Source organism: Phycodurus eques, chromosome 9 (assembly GCF_024500275.1).
Source record: "Phycodurus eques isolate BA_2022a chromosome 9, UOR_Pequ_1.1, whole genome shotgun sequence".
Lineage (NCBI taxonomy): Eukaryota > Metazoa > Chordata > Actinopteri > Syngnathiformes > Syngnathidae > Phycodurus > Phycodurus eques.
Window position 1 is genome coordinate 20,956,702 of NC_084533.1, and position 27,875 is coordinate 20,984,576.

Sequence of the window (27,875 nt, forward strand, 5' to 3'; positions counted from 1 at the left end):
ATAGCTGAACACTCTACTCGTTGTGCGAGCCCACAGACGTCCTCGTGGCCCGAGGCGACGCCGCGATGAGGACAAAGCGGCAGATGTCCCGTATAAGTCTGAAGGAAAGCAGAAAGACGGACGCGACACAACGAGCAACATTCATGAACGTGGTACAAATCAGCAGCGCGCATTCTTTATCAGCTTGCTGGAAAACAAGCAGCCAAAAACAGGGACGGCATTACCCTCTCCATGCTAAATTCATACTGGAGCACATACAATACCGATGTATGCGCTTCGATGTTAGCATATAGTTGGTGACACTCAACTGCAACTCCAATTGGAATCCAACCATTTACTCCCTCTGACCAATATATTCATCATGTACGTCTTTTAGGGGGTAAGTGTGGAAGATTGTCTCGCCCAACTTGTCTTCGAATTCCAAGCTTGTACATAACTGTAATGATGAACAGACGCCAGTAGATGGCAGCTAGCATCATTTTGGATTTGATATCACAGAGATAAATGTTAAAAGGCTGAATCTCGGCTTGCCACGTCAATTATGGGTTAGAGAAATGCCAACACATCGGACATCGGACAAGATTAGGCTCCAGACAATCAAACAGAATATGTATATGCACAGTACAAACAGAGTATGTGTTGTGGTAGGTAGTAGAAAGTGTGTCGCGATCGTGAGAAGAGATGAAGCCATGTAAAAAAGCCAATGCTGTTCAACGAGAGCCATGCGGTGAGTCAGCGTCACTCAAGGAGCTTTTCTTGTTGCACAAATTATTCTTTTGCCATCAAAAGCCCCTTGTCAGTCTTTTTTTTTGATTTTTTGTAGTTTGAGGCGTCGCAAAAACAAAACATGTTCGCGTCAAATTCACTGTTCTGCTTGATGGTTTTTTTTCCCCCAAAAAAACTTGTTTTCTCCACTTTTCGCTCAGAAAGCAGTGTCTTTGGTTAAACCAACCCATGTTCTACTGCTGATTACAAAAGAACTGGAAAAAGCTAGAACATTTTGTTGTCTGTTTGTTGTCAGAAAGTATATTCTTTCTTTTGCTTGGTTAACTGTGTATATTGTAGCAGTACGCAATACTCTATGAAGTCCAAATGTCCTATAACGACTTTGCTTTGAAAACAGGAGCCAGTAAATGAGTTAAGATTATCATATGACATTTAATGTTAACAAATGGCCAGAGATGGGTACTAACGCGTTACATTTGCGCTGTTACATTTACTCAACTAACATTTTCAATAAACTGTACTTGCCAGAGTATTTTAAATAAATCATACTTTTTTATTTTACTTGAGTATTTATGTGAGGAAGGATCAATACTTTTACTCCGTTACAATGATCGACATGCCGTTCGCTACTTTTATTTATCCATTTTTGCGCGTGCGGGTCTATTTTTAGACTCCATCTTCAAACTTCCGCATAGGGCGCCTGTTGCTCCAATCAAACGTGGTCACTAATCTCATTTGACTCCAATTCACCAATCAGACGACACAAGATCACATGACCCCGTACGTAGCCTTCGCGAGCCAATCAAAATGCCTCATTTTGGGGGGAAAAAAACCCAAAAAACAGCCACGCTCTACACACTCCCCAAAAAAGCAACAGCTTTGTCATGCAGTTCTTAAATTGTGACTGGCCAAACTTGGATATTACAGTCAACTTCTGACTTGAGAAAATACCTTGCGGTAAATTGCAGATGTTTCTGTTGATGTTTTGGCAGTGGATAAGGCAATATTAGCACTATCCCTATGGTGTCGCACACGTGCACTCGATCACTAAGTCTGGTCAGCAAACAGCTTCTTCATGAAGTCATTTAAGTGAATAAAGCAAATAATGTTTCTGTAGGCCCCAATGCATGTGTTGTTGGTTGGACAGTTAGAAATTGAAATGGTGGCAGGTGTGTGTCGTCTCAAATATATTATTATTTTTTAAAATTTTATTTGATGTTCATGCTCTGATTTAAAAAATAATAATAATAATTCAAAGTTACTCACAAGTTATTCTTGTAGTGTTTTCTATGAGTACTATCTTACTCAAGTAAATATTTGGATGACTACTTTTTACTTGAGTCATATTATTCTAAAGTAACTACTCTTACTTGAGTACAATATTTGGCTACTCTACCCACCTCTGCAAATTACCTCGCTTTGCTGTTAGCCTATCACTTTTGATGTTTGTGTATTATTTGTAATGTTACCATAGGACTAACTTTAGATCTTAGCATATGTATGCATATCTTAAGTCAGCATGTGACTTACGATACCTATGGCATTTCGTAGAGGCGTGTGAACACTGATGTTAGCCTATGATTTTGATGTCAGGATATGAGCTTTAATGTGGGCATATGATATTTGATTTTAGCATATGAGTATGTTATTTTATGGCAGTCACGGTTTGTGACAGGTCGAACCCAAAAGCAGAAACAAAGCGTGGAAGGAATTACTGGGTTATAGTTCAAAAAATTTTCAACAAAACTTGTTACTGTCCTGAAGAGTAGATATGTTCACACAAAGTGCAAAATACGAAGGCTATTAACATAAGGCACTACTAACTAGTAGGAAAAGCTACAAAACTAAAACACTAATCAACAAACAGCTACAGATGAGAAGAACTAAAAGTAATGAACAAAGTATAAACAAACAAGTACTAACAAGGAAGGAGTAAAGGAGGGAGTATTACCCGAAAAATGCAGGAACCTATAGCAAGAAACAAGGAGTATATAATAATTTTAAAAAAATCTAACAAAGGCAGAATCCAATACGGAAGCGAGAAAGCAAATGACATTTGACGTTAACGCTCACTGATATATTAACTCTCGCTGTGATGGCCTGTGAGGCAAGTCATTTTCATGTGTGTGTTGCGACAAAGACGGGTCGCGACAAGAAAGTCTCAGAGAACTGGTGGATATAACATTTAGCATACACCGCTAAATCATTTAGCGTCTTCATGTCCGCATAGTTTAAAAATAAATCATGTGAATGTAAAACAAATTAAATCTGATATCATGTTTATTAAAGCTCACGTGACGGCTAGAAAGTTTCATCAATGATTAGCTTAACCACATTGACGCAAGTATGACATTAAAGAAGCATTGGCGACCAAATGAAATTGCCGGCGTCCCCATTCCGCTTTTCCCGGCCCGCATTAGCGCAAACGACTTGAGGTTCTTGTCAGAGCAGGTTAGCCTCAGCTGCTAGCTGCGCAGCGGGAGACCCTGAATCATTCACAGCATACTGTATACCTTATTGATGCTTATGTACGTGAAGAAGAAGAAGGCGAGATCAAGAAAAAGCAGTTTTGGCAGCTGTGTCGCAATTTGGGAGAACGAGACTGGTTGAAACGTCAGTTGATGGAATGCAAATCTGGTGGAACAGAAATTAGGCGGAACATTAAAGAGATCAACAAAAACTATAATATGACGGAGGTGGAAGAAAATCAGGTATGATACAGGAGGAACACAAAACTGTTGGAATATGATCAGTAGCGGTGCTGACTTAAATGGCGCCATGTGCGACAGCCCGAGATTGCACCCCTCGGGTCTATTGTCAAGGGGGCATGCTGACGGTAATTTTTTGCCAATCAACAATGCTACAACAACAATGGGCGGTACATCTTTATATTATAGATGCAGTCATGTGGGCGGGGAAGGGGCCAAATTTCGCCCATATCAATAAAACCACACCCCTGGGGCGCATTGCTGCTCCAGGCATGCCACCCTGTGCAATCGCACACTTCGCAAATGCCAATTACCGCCACTGAATATGATGCAGGAGGAAACATGATACAGGTGGAGCAGCATTTATGTGGAACATTGAAGAGTTGAAACCAGATAAATTTGGAATACAAAACTGGCATGATGCAACATAGGTGGAATATTATGATTGTGGATCACAAAACTGGGGGAATATGACACAGGTGAGACAGAATGTAGTACGGGTGGACCAGAAATCTAGTGTTATATGACACACGCAAAATACAAAACTGTTCGGGTGTCACACTAAAATCGGTGGAATCTGACACAAATGTAACGTAAGACTGTTACAACACTGGTGGAAACTGACACGGGTGTGACACAAAGCTAGTTGAATATAACAAAGTTGGAATATGATACAGGTGGAACAAAAAATGGTAGAATATGACACAGTGGGAACACAAAACTTGGGATATGATCCAGGTGGAACATGATACAGGTGAACCAAAAAAACTGGTGGAACAAAGCTGTGGGATTATGACAGAGGTGGAGCATGACACAGATGGAATGGAACAAAACATGGTGAAATATGATACAGTTGGATTACGACACGGGTGGAACATGATTCAGTCATTACCACTTATCCTCACTAGGGTGTGGGCGTGCTGAAGCCTAGCCCAACTGACTCTGGGCCATAGGCGGGGTACACCCTGAACTACTCACCATCCAATCACAGGGCATCACGCAAAACAACAGGGGCTTGTTGTTGACAGAGGTGGATCATGATAGAGATGGAACAAAGCATGGTGGAATATGACACGGGTAGAACATGATACAGATGGAACAAAACATTGTCGAATATGAAACAGGTGGATCGTGATACACATGGAACAAAACATGGTGGAATATGACAAGGTGGAACATGACACAAATGGAATGGAATATGACATGGGTGGAACAGGATACAGATAGAACAAAACCTGTGGAATAAGACAGGGGGAACATAATACAGATTAAACAAAGCATCGTGGAATATCACACAGGTGGAACATAATGCAGATGGAACAAATCACGGTGGAATATGACACAGGTGGAACATTATACAGGTGGCGCACAGAACAGGTTGTTGTCAGCACGGGTTAGCCTTGAATCCTTCGAGGCAGTCTAAGTTTTTGTCGGTTGTACACGGAAACAACTTGGGACAAGGTCAGTGCAGCCGAGGAGAATTCATTTTGTCAGCTCTGTCGCGAAGCCGGCGAGCGTAACTGATTGTTTGTCGGTGTCAGACAGACGAGCGCTTGTTCTTTTTTGGAATCTCTCTGCATCTCCTTGTCTGAGTCCCAAAAAGCCTCGGGCCAGGACTTTCCTTCCTGCCTTTCAGCCGCTAATCCCCTTCACGGCAGACAGGAAGTTGGAAAATTAACGTGACGCTCAAAGATTGCTGCCTCTTACGAGTTTATTTCATTTCCTGACCAAGTTTGTTTAGTGTTACAAGAGCCGATGAAGCGTCCCTGAACGCAACCTTCCTGGAACTGTTGTCATGACGCTGCGGCATTATGGGATGTTGTCTTCTTTTTCTTTTGCTTTTATTTAATTTAGTTTGTCCGCTTGACTGCGCGTCCGCCTGAAGGCAACACGGCGTTGCGTTTAGGTCCCGGCTGACAGCAGAACTACTTGAGCTCATTGGGGAGAAGCTTCCCGACCAATCAGGGTGAAGCTTACTGATGGGATGTCGCCGCGTGGTTTGCATAATTAAATACATTCCAAATCTAATCAAATATGAGCCTTGGGGGCTTTGATGATGGTTTGACATGATAATTTTCTTTGAAAAATCATCTTTAGGCTCCACAATAATATTATCATATTTTTGTTTATTTTTACTGAAGGCTGAATAGATCAACACAATATTTTATTTCTATTCATGAACAACATACATTCATACACAAGAATTGTAAATGAACAAAATCTGAACTGTCTGTACTAAATTTAACAGCAAAAATAACTAACGTTAATCCTGCTAATGCTGTTTTTTGAGTTAGTTTTACCCCATTTATTTAATCAGTGTTGATTTCCTTAACACAATTTTAAATGTCTTCTTGTATGTTTTTAATGAGTTAAACTTTTCCCTGATTAATAAAATGTTTATTGTGTTTTTGTTTATCATTGTCAAGTTAGATGCAAGTAAAACCTTTGGTGCATTTTTAAGTAGTTGCATTTAATTCAATCAGATGACAAATTCTGATATTTAAAAAATAATAATACGCTTTAAATACCATTCCAGGGGTCCGACTCCCATCGGGTAGAGTGAGCGCAAGTGAGGATTTAAAGAGTGCGAAACAAACCGGACTTGTTGCTTTTGATTACAGCAGCAGACTAACGATCTCACTGGGACAATAAATGTCAGGAAAACACAATTAGCAAGATAACACACACGCACGCACACACAAACACACTAGTTGTGACACATGCGCTTAGCTGGCAAATGGATCAAGTCATGAAAACCTCCAAAGTCAATAGCTCTTGAAGTGGAACAACTTGAAGTTCAACCAAAATGTTATGGGGTGAAAAAAAAAGGGCTCAAAAGTCCGACAAGTTTAGCTTTGTGTGTGTGTGTGTGTGTGTGTGTGTGTGTGTGTGTATGTGTGTGAGTGTGTACGTGTGCATGCGCGCGTTTGTGTTTTGCAAAGGCGAACGCAATGTAAAAAAGCCACTAACATGGAATTGGAGCCATGTGGCGAGTCAGCGTCGCTCACAGCACGTTTCTTAGTTGTATATCTGTAAATGAATAATAATTTTGGCATCAAAAGCCCTTTCTCAGCCTTGTTTCTGTCTTGTCTTTTCTTTTCAAGTTTCCACAAAAGCAAAAAATATTAGCGTGTGTCAGTGCCTTGGTGGGCAGTGCGTCCTGTGGTGCCTGGCTTTATATTGTAGGTGTACCTGCAACAAAGAGCTCGTGGCGGACTATTTACTTGCTTGCCTCCATGCGCTCAGTCGTTGCTTGCTTGTCCGTATAGTTCTTGCCCGGCGTTATGCTGTGTGCTTACTGTTTCTCGTCTCCTGCTGCTTCTCTTAAGTAAGTATATTTGTGTTTTTTGGTTGAGTGTTTTTGCTTCGACTTTTGTATTTTTGTGGGGTTTTGTCACTGTGACTCAGTCCACCAACCCTGATTTAAAAAAAAAAAAAATGTAAGATCGATTCACTTCTCTAACCGCGTCGACCTTTTGTCATGTTGCTTTTAGTTCGTTAATTTTTTGTAGCCTCACTTTGTGTTGTATTCACGCCTTTCGTGCTCGTATTTATGAAACCTTGTTTTCTGCACAATTGACAAAAATAATGTTTTTCAAACACATCCTATGTCGTAAAACTCCCAAATGAGGTGTACCTAATGAAGTGTACAGGACACATGTTTTGGCAGGCGGGGGTTGTGGCGGTGGGGTCTCCTGTCCTCCTCGTGCGAGACATTAAAACGTCATTATGTTAAAAAATGCAAATATTTAATGGACATGCAGTGGTGCCAGTAATGAAATTACACAATGTGACATAATTCCCCACAATGAATATGAAAGATGATTTGTTGTTGTCTAATGCGTGTAATGTTTTCGTCGATATTTCCTCTCGCTAACATTGTTTTGATCATGACGAGAGCCCTGACACTTAATAATGTTTGGACTTCATCGATAACCAGTCTGTGCGAGCCGATAATTGGCAAACATTGTATCATGGTGCTGATAAAAGAAAAAGTGGGGTGGAAAAAGAGAAGAAAATTATTTAATGAAGTGTTATTGAAGCTGAAGCATGTTGATGTCGTTCGTGTTTTGGTGTCCTCATTACGTCGAAGCCATTTGCGAGTTAGTATAGCGGCCACCCGCACGGAGAACTACTTCCTGGTTGCGATGAGGCCACGCCCACTTGTTACTTGATTGACAGCTGGTGAAACCCATTCTGTTAAAACTAGAAATGTCATTCATTATGAAACAGTACTTTCCAATAAACGATAGTAGGCTTGAAACCCAACTTTCAGACTCGAACACTTGAAGCTGATCTTTTCTTCAGACATTGCTTTTAAACACCAATCCTGCCTTGAAAGTTTATACCAAACTTGAAACCGTAACCCTGTCTGAAACCCTAACTAGAAACTTCCTTTAAATCTGACTGCTAACTGTTGTTTGAAACCCTACTTAGAAATGCTATCCCTAATTTGAAACCCCAAACCTGTTTTGAAGCAATAATTCGGAACCCTGCCTTGAAAACTTGATTTGAATCTCTAAAATGAAAACCAAATCCTGGCTTTAAAGCATAACTTGAAACCCTAACACTGGCTCAAACCCCTAATTTAAAGCCCCAACGCTGCCATGAAACCCTACTTAGAAACCCTAAGCCTTGTTTGAAACCCTAATTTGAATCTATTTCTGAAAGCCTGACTTTGAAATTCTAACAGTTCTTTGTAAACCCTAACCCTATGTCAAGCAGTAACTCAATCTTGAAACGTCAATTTAGAACTCTAATGCTGTCTTGAAATCCTAATTTGAAACCCTAACCCTGTCTTTAAACTCTGCTTAGAAACCCCTAATCCTTGCTTTACTATAGTTGGGAACCCTGGCTTTAAAACCCATCTTGAAACCCTAACCCCGTCTTGAAACCCTCACCCTTGTTTGAAACCCGACATATTAATGCTTATCGTAATGCAAAACGCTAACTAAAGCTTGAAACCCCAATTTGAAACCCTAACCCAGTCATGTAACCCTACGCAAGAAACTGTAGCCCTATTTTAAAACCCTTATTCATAACCCTGCCTTGAAACCTTAACTTGAATCTCTAACATGAAAATCAAGCTCTTGAACAAAACTTGAAATTCGAACCATGTCTTCAAACCCTTGGTTGAAAACCTAGCCCTGACTTGAAACCATAATTTGAAACCCTAATTGTATCTGTTAAAACCCTACCAACTACAAAAACAAAATGGTTTTTGACTTGTTGAGATATCAACTAGTGTTAAAAATATAGTAAAACCTCAGTTTATGTACGCCATAGATTTCGCATAATTCGGGTTCATCTGAATTTTGTCTCAGTTTTTGTAGAAAAAACTCACGCATAACTCATCCAGTCATTTCATGAGATTGGTCCGTTCATCCGAAGCATTTTGTAAATTGTTTTTAAAGCGTTCAACAGACACGTTTCCCACAATGCAAGTCCATCCATAACATGTCCTGTCCAAAGTTAGGCCTTCAAAATAAAAGCACATAGTATAATACAGTTGCACCACACTTTCTTGTTGCACATGGTGGCTGATTTACCAGTTTCACTCAATAAACAAGCTCCAAATATTTTAAGCGCAACTGCTAAATAAGCAACTGTGGGACCTTATATAGTGTGCTATAGCTTTTATCATACAGCAATGCTTTTATTTTGACTCTCAAGTAACTCACAAAGTAAATAAACCTTGAAATGCTTGCATGCGGTGGCACGGTGGAAGACGGGTCAGAGCGTCAGCCTCACAGTTCTGAGGTCCGGGGTTCAATCCCCGGCCCTGCCTGTGTGGAGTTTGCATGTTCTCCCCGTGCCTGCGTGGGTTTTCTCCGGGCACTCCGGTTTCTTCCCACATCCCAAAAACATGCATGGTAGGTTAATTGACAACTATAAATTGCCCGTAGGTGTGAATGTGAGTGCTGAATGGTTGTTTGTTTGTATGTGCCCTGCGATTGGCTGGCAACCAGTTCAGGGTGTACCCCACCTCCTGCCCGATGATAGCTGGGATAGGCTCCAGCACGCCCGCGACCCTAGTGAGAAAATGCAGATTTTTTATTTTATTTTATTTTGTTTGCGACTGTCAAGCAAGTTTGAACCAAATCGGATCCAGATCAGTATCAGATTAACATGGAAAATCCCATCTTGTTCACATCACCACTAAACCTTGAAATACTTTGATGAATGAAAGTGACTTTTGGCAGTGATGTTCATACAAACCTAGTATTTTTGTCAAATTTGTTTGTGAGCAAATCATTTGAGTGAAAACCAAGTTTAATCTGAATTGTATCTCGATCAATGTCAAATTAATATTAAAAATCACATCTCGCTCACATTATGAAAAAACGTTGAATTTATTTTTTCATAAATAGGTAACTTGACTGTCCATCCATCCATTTTCTGAGTCGCTCTAACCAGTCGCCCACCGTGCCGCTCCAGATCAATGTAATATAGAAAATTCTAATTTACTCACATCATTAATACATATTTAAAATTCTTTGATGTAGCATGCTAAAGTAGCATTTTTTTGCCGGTTTTGTTTATGATCAGATCATTTGACTGTTAAAACAAGTTTGATCTGGATCAAATCCAGATCATTCATCTGTTGGGCGCATGTGTACGTAGATCAAATTTCACCTGCGCCTCAGTTTTTGACCACCGATACCGCCAGGCTTCACGGGAGCATCGGCGGGTGTTATTGACAGCCCGGCAAGAAGATAAAGAAGCGCGTGCGGGCCGGGTCCTTCAGTCTGTCTGGACGTGGCACGAGAACACAGGCCGGCTCACTCATTAATATGGATGAACACCAGGCGTCTCTTTGTGGACAGCGGCGGCGCGGCAGCCCATCGCAGACGCGCCGGGTCATTAATAAACATCCTCAGATGGTTAGCCACTAGCACAAATAGTTTTATTTCCCGTCCAGATGTCTTTGGAAGTGATGGCTTGACTTTTTCACTCAAACTTCTTGCCATCATCTTCAACTTTTGCCTTTTTTTTGTCCCGTCAGGAAATGGCCCAATGGCTTTGATATAATTAAATCACACTGGACAGCATCCAGTGAGCTGCTTGGCTGATTCATCTGTTACAAACATCACAACAAACTTGTTTGTATGTAAAAACTCACCAAAATTAGCAGTTTAATGTGATAGTTTTAGCGGGCCCGAACACGACCCCACTAGTGTGTTTGTGTGTTTGTCTTTGTGTGTAGTATCGTGAGTTTGTGTGTATGTTTGCATGCGTGTCTTTTTGTGCAAGTTTTGAAATATGTGTTTGTGTCAGTGTGTGTGTGTGTGTGTTTGTGTGCGTTTATATGTTTTGTGTTTGATTTTTCGTGTGTTTGGGTTAGCGTGTGTGTGTTTGTGTGGGTGTGTAACTGAATACATTTGACGATGTCATAATATCCTAGCAGCCGAGAGAAACAAAAAATCCATTACATCGATTAAGAGCACGAGCGAGAGCGTCCGTCTGCAGCTGTCACTCAATTTGATTGATGGACCTGTCGGCCAGTGGATTTCAGGTACGGAGTGGGTGGGGCAGACTCATTGATTGGCTGTCAGGGGACATGAGCGAGCCCCTCCATCTTGTGTCTTTAGCGCTAGGCTTTAAGACTCAATGGGAATCGTCCCACTACTTTCGCGTTTCAAACTTTTAATTAATAGTTATACTTGCATACTTTCATACATTTCATTAAAACTAAACTTATGAATATGATCAATTTTTTTAATCATTTAAATATGAATTCATGCAACTATTTATGAGCTAAATTCAATATAAGAAGAACATTTTCACGTTCAATTTGAAGCGAAATTATTAACATGCAAGCACTGGTGAAAACATCTACATTTCATGTTTTTTTCAGTAATTAAGTAATAAAAATAATCCTAGCATCTTATTTTCTCATTCACTCAAAGCAGAGTTCCCCATATTGCCAGCCATTTTAGAGCATCTTTCATGATCCCAATATTGTGTCCTGCAACAATATAAGTACTGAACCTACCTAAAATGAGTAAACTAATTTCTTTCATAAGAAAAGAAGTTTGTTTTTAGCTTTTTCTGTTCTTTAGCAGTCAGCAGTAGAATATAGGTTTGCTTCAACCCCCAAGAAAATGGTTTCTGTGAAAAGCGGAGAAAACAGGCTTGGTGCGTAAAGAAACATGTCAAGCAGAATAGTGACTTTGATGCTAGTATTTGTTTTTCCTTTTGTGACACCTCAAACTTTAAAACAAAAACATGACTGCGGAATGGCTTTTTATTGCAAAATAATTATTTATTTATAAATATACAACTATGAAAAGCACCGTGAGCAACGCTCACTCACCACATGGCTTGATCTGAAAATCAGTCCAATTCACTGCATGAATTGCACCATCTTTTCTCACCATCCCAACACACACTTTCTACTAACTACCACGACACATACTCTGTTTATAGCATACATGTGCAAACTCTGTTTGACTGCGAGGTGCCTAAACATGGCCCACTTCCAACAAAATGTTGGCATCTCTCTCCCTCATAATCTACGGGACGAGCCTAATCTTTATCCATCCATCCATCCATCCATTTTCTGAGCCGCTTCTCCTAACTAGGGTCGCAGGCGTGCTGGAGCCTATCCCAAGTATCATCGGGCAGGAGGCGGGGTACACCATGAACTGGTTGCCAGCCAGTCGCAGGGCACATACAAACAAACAACCATTCACACTCAGATTCACACCTATGGGCAATTTAGAGTCTTCAATTAATGCATGTTTTTGGGATGTGGGAGGAAACCGGAGTGCCCGGAGAAAACCCACGTAGGCACGGGGAGAACATGCAAACTCCACACAGGCGGGGCCGGGGATTGAACCCGGGTCCTCAGAACTGTGAGGCTGACGCTCTAACCAGTCGGTCACCGTGCCGCCCCTTAATCTTTATCTTCTACTCAAAATCTGTGTCGATCTCAAACCCAAAGTGATGCAATGCCGCCATCTACAGGGAACTACCCGTTGAAAACGACGTATATATTCGCATTGACGAATATATACGTCAGCGGCAGTAAACTGTAGGATTCCAGATGACATCCACGACAGTGAATGAGTTAAGATCAACCGCAGCAAGTTGAAGTTTTAAATTGTTAATATTCCTGTTGCTCTCCTAAGGATCTCCAAAAAGATGGAACAATTCAGTCAGTGATGATGGAGTGGCCTTGATTATGGAAAACACTGGAAATACCATCATGGTGTTTGTAGATGGATAGAGATTAGTGTAGATGGAAAGTTCACAAGTGAATGAAACCTGATCAAGGTAGACAGGTTCACGAAGATTAAAGAAACTCTGTTTATGGCACCTTGTAGATTTAGTTTTTCCCACTTCGCACAGAAAATATACAGTATGCCTGTGAATATTGTTGTATGCTCTGTTTGTGTGTTGGTGCTCCGTGTGTGATAAAGTAGTAGATGTTCGAAGGTTTAAAATGACCATAAAATCTATGTTACTTTCTGTTAGCCCTTCCATGGTGTTTTGCATTATATGTTAGCATTGAGCTAGCTGAATTTCGTTAGAAGAAATTATATAGTTTTGTTGAACATCCATCCATCCATTTTCAATAACGCTTATTCTCATTTGGGTTGCGGGTGTGCTGGCGTCTATCCCAGCTGACTTTGGGGGAGAGGCAGGTGCACCCTGGACAGCCAATTGCAGGGCACATATAGACAAACAGAAGGAGGTTTTACTATTCCGATCATAATCGGTTTAGAAGCTCAAACTGAATGAAAATGCGCCATATAAACACTTCAATCGGAATAAAAAGAATCTGATTCAGAATCCTCTTTATTTGCCAAGTACATATATGTATGTCAAAAACACACAAGGAATTTGCCTCCAGTAGTTGGAGCTGCTCTAGTACGACAATAGCCAGCCATTTTCACCCAAAAATATTTTTGAGACATAAATTCATAAAAACACACAACGGAGAGTCACTTCGCCTCAAGCAATTTAATGGCAAGGTTTAAAAGGTGAGGAATATTCCTTTTGCCAAACTGATCAGAAGTAAATTTTTGTCATGTAAACTGTGAATCGGAATGGTGTTGGGCTGCGCATGCTCGGTCTTTATGTAAATAAGCGGTCGTCGTTTACGCACGTAAATATGGCGGCTTCCAACCAGAGCTTGTATACCATTAGTGTCTTTAATTCACCCAACAGGCATGTTTTCGGAATGTGGGAGGAAACTGGAGTACCCGGACAAAACCCATGGAAGCACGGGGTGAACATGCAAACTCCACAGGAAGGCTGGAACTCAGGAAGCCTGGATTTGAACCATCGGCCTCTGAACTATGAGGCAGATGTGTTAACCACTTTGGTCACCATGCCACCCTTGGTTGAACATTTTGGTGTGTGAATACACGATTTGTGATTGTTTTATTTTTTTGTATCTGTTTTTACAGTGAACTTCAAGTGGGATGACAAACAGCTTGAAGCAAGCACACTCTGCCCCTTGTTTAGATAAGTATGACAGCCAGTCATTTCCCTTCCTCAAAGTGATATTACTGTATATCATCGTCTCCCATTTCGACACAGCGAGCAAGTGACACAGGCGCTAACAAATACATGTTTCAAGCATGGTCTGGAACGTATCCCCCGCGATAAATGGGGGTTCCAATTGGAATTTCCATGAAATTGTTTTTAACACTGGGCAAGCTAATTACATTGGCGACCAGCTGCGGAATGTCCGAAAAATGAACATCCACCTAAACAAGAGGCCTCTCGTGCATCGTATTGCGCGCTAATTACACGACAGCCGGGGCAATTTAGCAAATGAGGTGGCGGCGATTGTAATTCGAGCGTATGGGTGAGCATTCTCGCCACAGATGTGCCACGCGCATTCTTCTGCACCCGCGCCCTCCCTCCCAGCATGCCGCAGTTTAGCCGCCGCTGTGCTAATTGGCATCGCTCTTCACTTCCCCTGTGTGCCATCACAAAAGATCCTGCCCTTCCAATTCTGACTCCCAACAGGGGACAGCCGATTACACGAAAACGTTTGGGCTTTAAAGGTGCGATAATCATAACATAATAACAATAAACATTTGTTGTATGTTTGTCTTTCTTCTCAGAATTATCATCTCACATCACGTTCTCGTCAGAAAAACTGTGTTCGACGGCAGCCCCTTTCAGGCTGCCGTTCAGTGGCGTAATTGGGATTTATTGGCTTGTACCTAGTTGAATTGATGCATCAACATTTTTGGTGCTAAATTTAGTAATAACATAAAACCAAATGTTACTAGCAGCTATTTTGCCAAAAAGCACCTAGCAACAAGTTCTGTTACTTTTTGAAATTTGAATGGAAACAAGCATCTGTGTCATTTGGGTCACTCATGAGGAGGGCGAGGGGAAAAAATCGAACTCAGCTATGTCGATTTCAAAAGGTGTCGGCGCACTGCGGAATTTCTACCACTAAAAAAAAAAAAAAAAGGATAGACAAAGCTCAGCCTGGAATCATGACCCACTGTTTTCACACGGCCATTTATTGCGGCCACTGATAAACTTTGCCAAAAATGACAGAGGAGTATCTGTAAGTGATTTTTAAGACACTATGAGATGTTTAATGTACATATAACATGCTGTATGAGTGAGCTGAATGGTAATTAGCATTATTTTTTTTCTTTTACCTAAAATGGTAATCACTAGCGCGCTAACGCTATTTGTCACTTTTATACTCTTTACTTTACTGTTTACATTTCATCTTTATGTTTTTCCTTTTGTTTAAAAATGTACTTTTCACTGTTTACGTTTATTCTTTATTTTTACTTTTTATTTTTTATTTTTACCCTATACGTTTTACTCTTTTTTTCTTTACTTTTGACAATTTGCTTTTTTATTTTTGTATCCTTTACTTTTTTACTCTTTAACTTTGAAACTTTGTTTACTATTTTTAGTCTTTCCTCTTTAGTTTTGAGTCTTTACTGTTCACTATTTAGTCTTTGCTTTTTCTCTTTACATTTTCACTCTTAATCTTTACCTCTTACTTTTAACTTTATTGTCTCCTCTTGCCCTGCGATTGGCTGGCGACCGGTTGACGGTGTACCCCGCCTCACGCCTGAAGATAGCTGGGATGGGCTACAGCAGCCCGCGAGTCTTCTTCGAAAAATCTAAAATCTTCATCTGAAAACCAATCGGCCAATATTAGCCATTTTAAGATTGTAAAAAAATCAGCAGATGTGTTGATTTTTGCCGATTTTTTTCATTTTTTAATTTTTTTCTTACTTATGGACACATTAGACAAAGAGAATGACATCCAAACAAACATGAAATTTGTTTTTGCCACAATTAAACAAATACTAAAGGACAAAGCTAAGGTATTGTAAAACAATCAAACATTCTTTCTTTAATTCATATCTTTATTGTTGTAAGTGTTAAAGGACCAAAAAAATAAGTTACTTCACTCACTAGTTTTTAAGTTAATCGCCCGATTAACTAATAATCAGAATTTTACTCTGCCAAATATCGGAATCGGCGACAACCTAAAAAAATCCATATCGGTTGGGGCCTGATTTAAGGGCACATAGCTCAGCTTCAATTCATTTCATTCATCTTCCGTCCCGCTTCTCCTCACTAGGGTCACGGGCGTGCTGGAGCCTGTCCCAGCAATCTTTGGGCGAGAGGCGGGGTACACCCTGAACTGGTCACCAGCCAATCGCAGGGCACATATAAACAAACAACCATTTGCGCACACATTCACACCTAAGGGCAATTTAGAGTCCGGAGTGCCCGGAGAAAACCCACGCAGGCACGGGGAGAACTCCACACAGGTGGGGCTGGGATTTGAACCCCGATCCTCAGAACTGTGAGGCAGATGTGCAAACCAGTCGCCCACCGTGCCGCCCAATTCATTTCAATCAGGGAAAATGTATTTGCTATATTAGTAAACTGAGTTACAAGCTTAGTCACAGAACAAATTAAAATTATGAGTCAAGTTACCACTGTGTATGAATATATTTAATATGAAACTTTCAATGAGAACTTTGAAGCATCCGTCACACCTTGTCGGTGAAAAATTGTCATTAGCAGGACGTGTCAGGGCAAATATTCATCCCTTCTTCCTGTATCAACGGCGGTCCTCCTCTTCGGCTCATTAGCGGTCACCATCATTCACGGAATGAACGCCACAAGGCTGATGCTCATTACGGAGAAGTCAACGCGTGTCTGCGAATTGGCGGCACGGCAAAGAAGAAGAAGGCGGGAAGACTTGTCTCGTTATCGCGCTAACGACCGTCACGACCCCCTCCAATTCTGCACCCTTGCACCCCTCGCACGCATGCCCCCGGCCCACCGCTGACAACTTTTGACACGGACACGACCGAGCAGGACTTTCATGAAGTCGACTTAGATCAAGAAGCAGTCACTGTAGATCCAAAACTGCAAATGTTTGAGGATCGGAGAGCATCATGGGATGTGGAGTTTTGCACTTCCACTATATATATATGAATTAATGGTACTGCCATTAATCTGTTCCAGCCTACCCCCCCACCCCCCCAACCACTCCCAAAAAAATGTTGTCATATGTTTTGTAATAATAAAAATATCTATTTATGATGTTGTAGGCCGGCACGGTGACCGACTGGTTAGCACATCTGCCTCACAGTTCTGGGGACCGGGGTTCAAATCCCGGTCCCACCAGTGTGGAGTTTGCATGTTCTCCCCGTGCCTGGGTGGGTTTTCTCCGGGCACTCCGGTTTCCTCCCACATCCCAAAAACATGCATGGTAGGTTAGTTGGAGACTCTAAAATGCCCATAGGTGTGAATGTGAGTGGGATTGGTTGTTTGTTTCTATGTGGCCTACGATTGGCTGGCGACCGTTTCAGGGTGTACCCCGCCTCCCGCCCGAAGATAGCTGGGATAGGCTCCAGCAGCCCGCGACCCTAGTGTGGATAAGCGGTAAGGAAAATGGATGGATGGATGAATTAAATTGTACAGCAATGACTTGAGATATTGCAATGACCTGACCTGCGAGTTTTTCGGGATTCGAGCCATGGTTCGGCTGATATTTTTGCTTTTGCTTGCGAGCAGAAATTGGAGATACGAGCCCTGTATGGTGGCACTGACCTTTAATAGACTCACTTGATAGGGACTTTCAGTGAATCTTTTGTGGACTATATCGTCCACTATATAAAAGGTGTAAGTTCCCAAAAAGTCTCCAAAAAGGAATTGAATTTCCTGAATATTTTGGGGGGATTATTATACGTAGAACATGTATTAAAAGGGTTAGAAAAGGGTTGGAAGAAAAGCCAAAAAGTGAAGATTAAAAAAGTTGAGTCAAAAGCTAGAGTCAAAAATAAAAAGTAAAGTGTAAAAATAGTACAAAAACTAAAGAGTACAAAAGTAAAGAGTAAAATTAGTAAAGAAGTAAAGACTAAAAATATGTATATAGAAAAACCCGAATAAAAAAAAACAGTAGACAACAAAAGTAGAGGAAATTAAATAAAAAGTAAAGAATAAAAGATTTAAAAAGTAAAAAGTAAAATGTGAAGAGTACATGTAAAAAGTAAAGATTAAATTTGAATAATTTATAATAATAGATGACCCATTAGTGCAAGCAATAGCAATATTAGTCACGCTCTAATTTTGAACGCCTTTATTCTCAACACTGCCAGACAACCAAACATCCATCCATCGATTTTCAACACCGCTTATCCTGGTCAGGGTCGCGGGGCGCTGGAGCCTATCCCAGCTGACTTCGGGCGAAAGGTGGACTACACCCTGAACTGGTCGCCAGTCAGTCACAGGGCACATATAGACACGGACAACCATTCACATTCACATCGGCACTGAGTGGGAACTGATCCCACGCTGCCCGCACCAAAGTCAGGCGAGTGCACCACTACACCATCAGTGACCTGACAACCAAACAACCAGACAAAAAAAAAAATGAACCCACAACCAAAATATAAAAAAAAGAAGTATATAAAAAAAGTCAAGAGCTCTCTGAAATTGAAAGCGTCTGCATTAAAACACTTCGCGATGCTCGTCGCATTTTGACAACAAGTGCTCCAAAGATAAATGTGATAAATATAAATATAAATACTGTGTATGTATACTTAGACACTTTTCATACAAAAGCACTATTTAGAGCAAAATCGCATCAGTCACATAAAAAAGAGACACATTTTAAAAAAGATGCTCTGTCTGATGTCATGGGACGGGGACTGAGGGCCTCACTTGGTGGTCGCATCACACGTAACTTTTGGAGTGCAATCATGCGTGAATCAAAGCTTATACCGAGTTAAAATGGAGTCTATTAAACTTCATCTTGACCTGCACTCGCTGCTCCAAGCTTACAATTAAAATCACTACACACGCACACACACACACACTCGGCTATGAAGGATTACAGCGATGCGGTCGTAATTAGTTGTGCCATAATGAACATTTGGCCCCATGGACAAGAATAATTAAGCAACACTTTATGGCGATCGGCCTGAATTAAAAGAAAATTATATATTACACACTGTGCACCTACAACACACACACATACACACATTTGCCTTTGTTCACACGTCAATGGAACTTAAAGAACAAGATGACAGTACAGGTGTGATAATAAATAATAATACATAATTTAAAAATGTATTTTAAAATGGTAAAGTAAGTTCTGAAGCATTTTTAAGAAAATGAGTAGTGGAATGTAGTTTTTCTTGTTAGATTTTTTTTATTGATTGATTGCATTTTTTAAATACTTTTCTGTCCTTTTTGTCCATCACTCAAAGTTTTTATCTCTTGCACATTTCTGTATTTTATCAGATTTTGTGTTTACAGCTTTTTTTTTCTGCATGAAAGGTCATGATGATGTTTGTCTTACAATTATTGAGGCAATTTTTTACATTCATAATCAACAAACATGCATCAAGTCTTAGTGAACAATAGCAGTGTGACATAAATTTGTCTCAATACAGTAATTGTAAGACTAACTTTGCTATCCATACAGAAAAATAAAACAGCTGTAAACACAAAATATAAAATACAGAAAAACCTATGAGGGATAAAACTTTGAGTGAGAGAGTAAAAGGACAGATTTTTATTTATTTTTTTAAGCAGGCTAGAGACATTTTTTTCATTAATATTTATTCAGAAAACGCAGAACATACAATCGCCAGGGGGTGATATAGAATTAGCGGCAAAAAGGCAGCTTATCGTATTACAGAAATGCATAATAAAGAGCACATAGAGCCAATGTTTTAATGGCTTTCTCAGTGTCTAATGGTCCTAATGGCAAACATAGATCCGAGTTGAGCTAATGTACATTCACATATTCGAGTAATAATGTGAATAAAAACAACTTACGGTATAAGATAGTTCATAAAAATATGTTGTCAAAAAATGTCACCAATACACTACTGTAGATAAGTTGCAGAGTGTTTTGTTATGATTTTAGTCAGGCACCGTGAGGGAATTGGGAATTTCAGTATTAAAACTATTTACAGTGAACTAATTTCAACATATACTTTCACACATTGTAATAATAATAATCAGTGTTTTAAACACTTTTATTGCAGTGAACTAATTCAAGTCGACATGATTATTATGATTATTTCCAACGTTTAGCAGTCAATTATGTTCAAGAGATGAATAGCCAATCTTAGGCTGGCAGGAGGCTTTCTCGGGAATTAGACAGAAAATTATTTTGTTTCATCTCAGGTTTAAGTCTTATTTTTATGCTCACGGTGAAGGTGTCGCTAAGTTAGCCTCGGTCATTAGCGGCTGAAGCAAGGTGAGGAAAATTGCGGTGCTTTTTGTGGGTAAGTGGCTTATCTTTTCTCATTAAGCCGGGATTGCCGCGCAGCCAGCAGACACTTCTTGGCGTAATTACACATTCCGCATTTTTCATCTGGCAGAGGTGGCGGAATGATGAGATGGTTGGAACGTTTGCACAAAGCTTTCGTTTTGTGTGCACAAAAGCGCGCCCGAAGGCCTTATTGGCCCCTACGCTCGGAATGTCAATGCGGCCAGTTAATGAATAAATAAACACGCAATAAATTTCAGCAAATATAAGAAAACATTCCTGATGTTATTGGTATTAAACTTGAACTTTAAAAACCTAGCCTCTTAACACTAATGTTCATTTTTAAACCAAATAAAAACATGCCTTAAATTCTCATTGCTTGGTTATTTCTAGTCGGTCATCTTAGTGGGCACCTAGGAACCTTAATGCACGGATCGAACTACAGAATTTTATATTTACTTTATTAGCCCGATTTGCTATCACAGATGATTGCTCTAATCGGGCCCAAAATATTTGGCGGGAAGGACAAAACCTCTTGACTTTTTGCAGTTTGACATAATCCACAAGCAACGATTTGGCCCGATGATAGCCCTACCGCGCCAAAATGAAAAGTCTATTATGTTTGATTTTTCGGATATCTGCCGTGTAGTGTGGCATAGGACATGAACAACAACTGTCCAACATATGTATTTATTCATACCCTCAAGCCAATGTTTACCAAAGCTTTTTGTTTCCCTCCCCCTTTTTGTTCATTTTTCTTCCAACACAATACATTGCTGCAATCATTGTTGTTCATTTCCAGGCATGGAGGCCCACATGGTAATGGTTGTATCCGGTAGCGGTGGCACGATTTCTGGTCTGGCCTCGACCGGCAGTGTTTGATTTGAAAAGATGTAGCCCAATGACCGTAAAAGACAGGATACGGTGATATAGTGATATATGTTGTGTAATGTTGCCAGCGTCTGATCAAGATATGGCAAGACTTTATGGCAGTAATCTGACATAGTGCCATCGAGACCAAATTTGTCTTGTCGTCTGGTCCAGGCATAAACAGAAAATGGCTATCCCTGTGCTGCGTTATGGGCACTGTTTTCAAATTCAGCTAAGCTAATTGATTAGCTCTCTTGCTTTGAGCTTGTGTATTGATGAAAGGTTGCGCAAGCTTTCACGCACAAGCTTTCAATAATTTGCGATGAGTCCTTGTTGAGCTGTTGTTAGCATTAGCCAAGCATTGTTTTAAATTAATAATCAGACCTCCATCTACATTTTATCTTCATGTTTCTACACATCAGTGCCTTCCACAACAGCAAAATACCATTACAAAGTATTGATGCCATCTTTTATAGATCCAAATGGTTCGCTGGTAAACGGCACCTTCAAAACAAAATGGGTGACCACTGTCAAACCAAAATGGCAGACTTCCTGTTCATTTTAAGACATGGGTCCTTGAGACTTTCTTATGCGTCCTGTCTTAAAAGACAACCTCACCCAATTCAACCAATTCAAGCCAAAATGCCGGACTCGCTTCAAACCAATATGGCAGACCTATTCATTTCCAGGCATGGAGGCCCCCAAAAAGGCACAATAGTAAAAATACAAGAAGCAAAGCAGATCCATCCTCAGCCGTAAAAATGAAATATGGTGAAATGTTGCTGTATGAAATATCATTTTTGGCTGCTCTACCTACCTCTGGTTATGTTGTGTACTATATGTTGTTGTTTTTTTTAAATAAAATCGTCTAGGTCTCTACACAGATGGTAAGGTTTCAAATTAGGCTTGTAGTCGAAGTAAACCATAATGTCATTTCCATTTTGACTGAAATTGAAACAAATAGTTGAATAGTGGCGGCACAGTGGACGACTGGTTAGAGCGTCAGCCTCACAGTTCTGAGGTGCGGGGTTCAATCCCCGTCCCCGCCTGTGTGGAGTTTGCATGTTCTCCCCGTGCCTGCGTGGGTTTTCTCCGGGCACTCCGGTTTCCTCCCACATCCCAAAAACATGCATGAATTGGAGACTCTAAATTGCCCGGAGGCACGACTGTGCGTGCGAATGTTTGTTAGTTTCTATGTGCCCTGCGATTGGCTGGCAACCAGTTCAGGGTGTACGCCGCCTCCTGCCCGATGACAGCTTGGATAGGCTCCAGCACGCCCGCGACCCTAGTGAGGAGAAGCGGCTCAGAAAATGGATGGATGGATAGTTGAATAGTGGCTTGAATAGGGAACAGAGCTACAAATAGGCAAGATTTGGGCCGGAGGCGGCCTATAGACTCATGGGTCCTTCAGACTTTTTTGTGTGTTCTGTCGTGATAGAGAACCTTGCCAAATTTCTCTTTGATTGACAAAGCTCGTGGCTGGTGATAATTTTCCCCCTGAAATCCCCTTCAAGCCAAAATGGCTGACTACCTTTGCATTTCACATCAGGGGTTATTTTTCTATTTTTTGTGCGACCTTTCATGAAGAACATGCAATTCGGACTTACTAGTGGCGAGTGCTATTGTTTTCTAATTATCCGATATGTCTATTCTAAGCTGGTGAGGTTTTTTTTTAGCATGTTAAATCCCCCTAAAAGTTAGAATAGTGATACGAAACAAAACAGGCCCGTCCTCAGCCATGTAGAGGATATAAGGCGAGCTTGTTGCTGTATAAAATATAAATAGCACACAATTTGTTGTCTCCAGTGAGCACAAGTGAGCAGAGCTAGCGAGCTAGCCCGCGCATGGCCGCGGGCATCGTGTCCTTGGCGGTCCGCCGGGCCGTGCCCGACTCCCCCCCCTTACTCCCCTCCCGCGGCATATTCTTTGTAGCGGCCATGCAGTGGCCTCGGGGGTTTTCTACCCACAATCCTCCTCGGGGCTGGCCGCTATCGCTCGATGCGGCGCGCAAGGTCAGTCGCCCGCCGGCCATGAGCACCCACCACCCCAAAAAAATCTTCAACCGAGACGCTGGTGCCGCTCAGAAGTTGTCGGTGCTCCTCGCCTCGCTGGAGCAAAAAAGAATATAAATGGATAAAAAAAAGTGATATAAAAAGTTCTCACATCAAAGCAACTTGCAGTCAAGTTTAATATGAACATTTCTACAGATTGTATACAATTTCTAGAAAATGACTTCACTGTCAGCATTTATCATATTATTATTTTTATTTATTTATTTATTTATTTTTTACATAATATGGATTATTTTCATTTAAAAGATTTCAAACACTTACTAGCATTTTAGTTGTGTCGACCACTCATAATGTGTGCCCGTATGTCCTCAACATGTACTGTACATATTAAACATTAGTTTATAATACTATTACTACTAATAGTAATAGTAATTTATAGTAATACCCAACTATTTAAAACATCCTCGAGAAGCCATGCCTGACAGGGCACAAGGGTACACGCTATTATTCTAAATCGGAACAAATCAATGCCTCCTGGTGAAGACAACAGCCTGCAGTACAGAAAGGAAAGAAGTCTCGGTATGCGTTTGCAAAATGCATTGGAAACTCTTGACTTTTACTCGAATCATATTCTCAAGTAACAGTACTCTAACTTTAGTACAATTTTTGGTTACTTTACCTACCTTTGGTTATAAATACTGTTTTTTAAATAGAAATATGTAGGTGTGTGCACAGATGTTCAGTAATCTCAAAGGCTTCTTCAAATCCATATTTTTAAATCCATACTCGTAAACTGTAATTGTTTTCATTCTTCTCCTTTCCCTCGAAAGAAGTTTAAATTTCCTTCCATCTTTGTAACCCTTCTATTTAAATTTAAATTTTAAAGGTCATGCAGCACAAGTCAAAATGTGTCTCAAAGAGAAGATGCTCTTTTGGAATATGAAAAACATGACAGAAAGAAAGAAAAATAAAGTTGTTTTTTTCTGTTGTTGTCTTGGCAACTGCGGCAGCTTGCAGTCACACCTGCGTGCTAATTAGCCATCAACACATGAACACTTTCTCTCGCTAACAACACAGCAAGCAACTTTGACTCATTCGTCCAAGTTTACTTTTTTGGTCACAGAAGTGATCTTCATGAATATTACACCTGCATTAATTAGCATTAATGCCCGTTTATGGAGGTGATGTTTAAATGTTGTGTTGTTTGTCTCTTTTATGGATTGCCGCCGATCAATGCGTGTCACCTGTGTGCATGTGTGGCCTGTTCTCCAGCAAATAGACAGCACCATCAATCAGCCGGTGAGTGTTTATTCAAACCTTATTGATTATATGTGTGGTGACATACAGATTTGAGTGTGTTTGTTTGATTGATTTCTTCACCTTCACCACCTTTACAACTCAGGAAGTCACTGATACTGAAAATGTTAGGGGGGGGGGGAGCATGAACTAGTTTTATATTCATGTAATATTTAATAATTTCAGTCACAATTTATTAAAACGAATGGCCACTTTAAACCAAAATGGCTGATTTCCTGTGTCTTTTAAGGTATGGCTTCACGAGACTTTGTTTTATGAGTCTACCAGAGGTGGGACCAAGTCATTGCTTTGCAAGTCACAAGTAAGTCTCAGGTCTTTGCCCTCAAGTCCTGAGTAAAGTCCCAAGTCGAGACATGCAAGTCCCGAGTCAAGTGGCAAGTCCCACACTTTGAGTTTTGAGTCCTTTCGTGTCATTTTACCAACAAAATAAAAATATATTTTAATATATATATTTATATTTAATTAATATGTATATATTATATACTGCATATATATATATAATATATTTTAAAATCCATATTTCTCAAAACAAATTTGATAAACAAGGGGGCTGATCAACATTTTTGCGCCTTCAAAGCCAATCGTCAAGTTTATTGCCACTTCAAAACCGATTGATAGTAGGTTTTCAGTTATTCTATGAAAATGCTATGCTATAACTTTCTTTTTCTCACTTTATTTCTGAAGTGACATTCGTAGTTTCATGTCGAAGAGATGCTGGCTGTGTGCTGATTGATTGGTAAATAAAGCAAATCAAAAAATAAATAACAGTACTGACTGATTCTTGAGAACGCTACACTGACTAAACCAGACTGTAATGTACAGTGCACGGTCAGCCCGCCATGAAACTATTTGCGTGGTCGCTCACAAAGCTAGCTGCTAATGCTAACGAAAACAAGCATACGTGGCGTCAAGCCGCACGATTAACAGTGCAATGAGGATTTTTTATTTTGTATTTTTTATTTTTTTTTGCAATAATTAATGTTCTTAGTATGTCAAATGGCATTGTCGTTTCTGTGTATGTTAACGGTGGTTCTTGGACTGTATACCTTATTTAGCTGTCACATTTATTGTTGAATTAAATGGCCAACGTGACCGTAAAAAGGCAGACTTCCTGTGTCTTTCTGGGCATGACTTGTTGATAATAATATTTTTACAGCATACATTCTTGAGACGTTTTTTGTGGGTCTACTCATGATAGTGAGTAGACCCACAAACCTGCCAAATTTCATGTTGTTAAGTGAAACTGGCTGAATTTGTAGTAGTAGTAGTCGTTCGTCTTTGAAAGATCCCTGGAAATGGCCAAATTATCCGCTTTATAGCATAATGGTAGACTTCCTGTCTTTTAAGGCTTGGCTTCTTGAGACTTTTTGTTTTTGTATCTAATTATGGTCGACATGCCTATCAAGTTCCATGTTGCTAACTAAAACTGACTGCAAGGTCTGTATTTTCTCGAGTAAGATTTCGTTTTCGAAAGACCAGCTGAAAATGGCCAAAGTGACCCTGAAGAGGGACATTCCTCTTCATTTCACACCATAGATTTTTAGACATTTTTGTGGGTCTACCTATAATATACATGCCAAATTTCATGGTAGGTGAAATTGGCTTTGAGGGCTGAATTTTCCAATTCAACTTATTCGACTTTGGTCTTTAATGACGAGTGATCAAACTTCACCACCATGTTCAGCCAAAACAACGATTAAAAATAAAATCTTCTGTGACCTATTGAGCGTCGACCATCCGTCTAGTATACAAGGTTCAAATTTGGTTGTACTGGTAATCAGACAAAATCTCTACAAGCATCAGGAAATGAGATGTGTCCATTTAATGGCAGTTGAAGTTCAACTTTTTAGGCATCATTCATCAGACGACATATCTGATTGGCCCAAATTGCCATAGCAATCACTTGACACCTTGCTTCTAACGTCAGCCTCCTCCCCAGCTGTTTGTGCCCTGGCCGCTGTCCATTCTGCAGCTGCGGATGAGGGTGCGGCTCCCTCATTTCAGGCTCCAAAATCAAGCACCGTGCCGTGGTAATGTAATCTGTTAACTGGAATCCCTTTTCATCGGCGCTCTTAATCTTCGCACGTCACCATGAGACTGTGAGACAGCATCCCAAAGCCTTTCAAAACCTTAATTCAATCCGCAGCCTCGCTTCAAAGTGCTTGTCACGTTAACACGCACACATTACATGAGTGTGTGTATGTGTGAAATTGTCTAGTTGAAACATTTGTACAAGCTCTAATGTTGGAAATGTGATGCATCTTCCCCGTTATCAGTGTCCACTTTTGACCAATTAACGCCTTAGATCATTCTTGGCATCTTTGCCGAATTACATTACACAATCTTTGTGGTACTAAGTGCAGTTGTTGGGTCTCATCTCAGTGGAGTTCTACCTGCAGCTGTGATCCATGATCAACTGCAGGACTACAGTACTGTACATCTGCGCATACGGTATGCGCTTGTGCAGTAAGTCAAAATGGCGTCGGCCATAAACATGTCCGGATCCAATTTATTCACTTCCGATCCGATACCGATATTGTACCCTCGGGTTTTGGCTGACACCGATATCGGTCTGATCCGATTTCAGCAATAATCATACTTATATTAACTTATTTTGTACTGTGGAATGTTATAAAACAATAATCAGCAACAGTAGGTATGAGAAAAACTGACCAACCAATAGGTTCGAGAAAATATCTGCTATGCACTTGTTGACCTCTGAGGGGCAGTGTGGTGCACACAATGATACACACTTGCAGTAACAGAAAGTAGACGAAGTCATGATCGAATATCGTTATTATAACTAGTTTAAAGAATATATGCCAGAGTATTATCATATTCCATGTTTGTATGTGTTTATACAATGTTTGCATACAAATATTCATTATTTTGAGAGATATGAGTGCAGCGCGTTCAATGCTAATTTTCGTTAGCTAGTCGGTGGTGTTTTTCATTCATTGTGTGTTAGTTTTGAGCTAGTGATTTTTTTTGTGAACAAAAACGAAGAAAGAAACTATGTCTGTGATGTATTTGAACATTCAAGAGGTGTAATTCTTTTGTTATGTCTGTTTAGTATTACAGTGAACTTCAACTGGAGTGTCAATAAACGACTCTAAGCAAGCAAAATCTACTCTTGTTACTATATTAGCACCACGTTTTGAGTAAATGCGGCATGGAAGCAGTCAGAATAAGGTAAGTAGTATTGTATGTTATTCTAAGTTTCATTTGTTTCAAGTCCGAAAATTATCATTCAATGATCGTTTTCCCAGGCCCATTCGAACCCATTAGTCAACAGCTCTAATTTATACATTACATCAATATTTAGATGGAAATGATATGACATGGCGGCACGGTAGTATAACTGGTTAGCAAATCTGCCTCACAGTTCTGAGGACCCGGGTTCAAATCTGGCCACGCCTGTGTGGAGTTTGGATGTTCTCCCCGTGCCTGCGTGGGTTTTCTCTGGGTACTCCGGTTTCCTCCCACATACCCAAA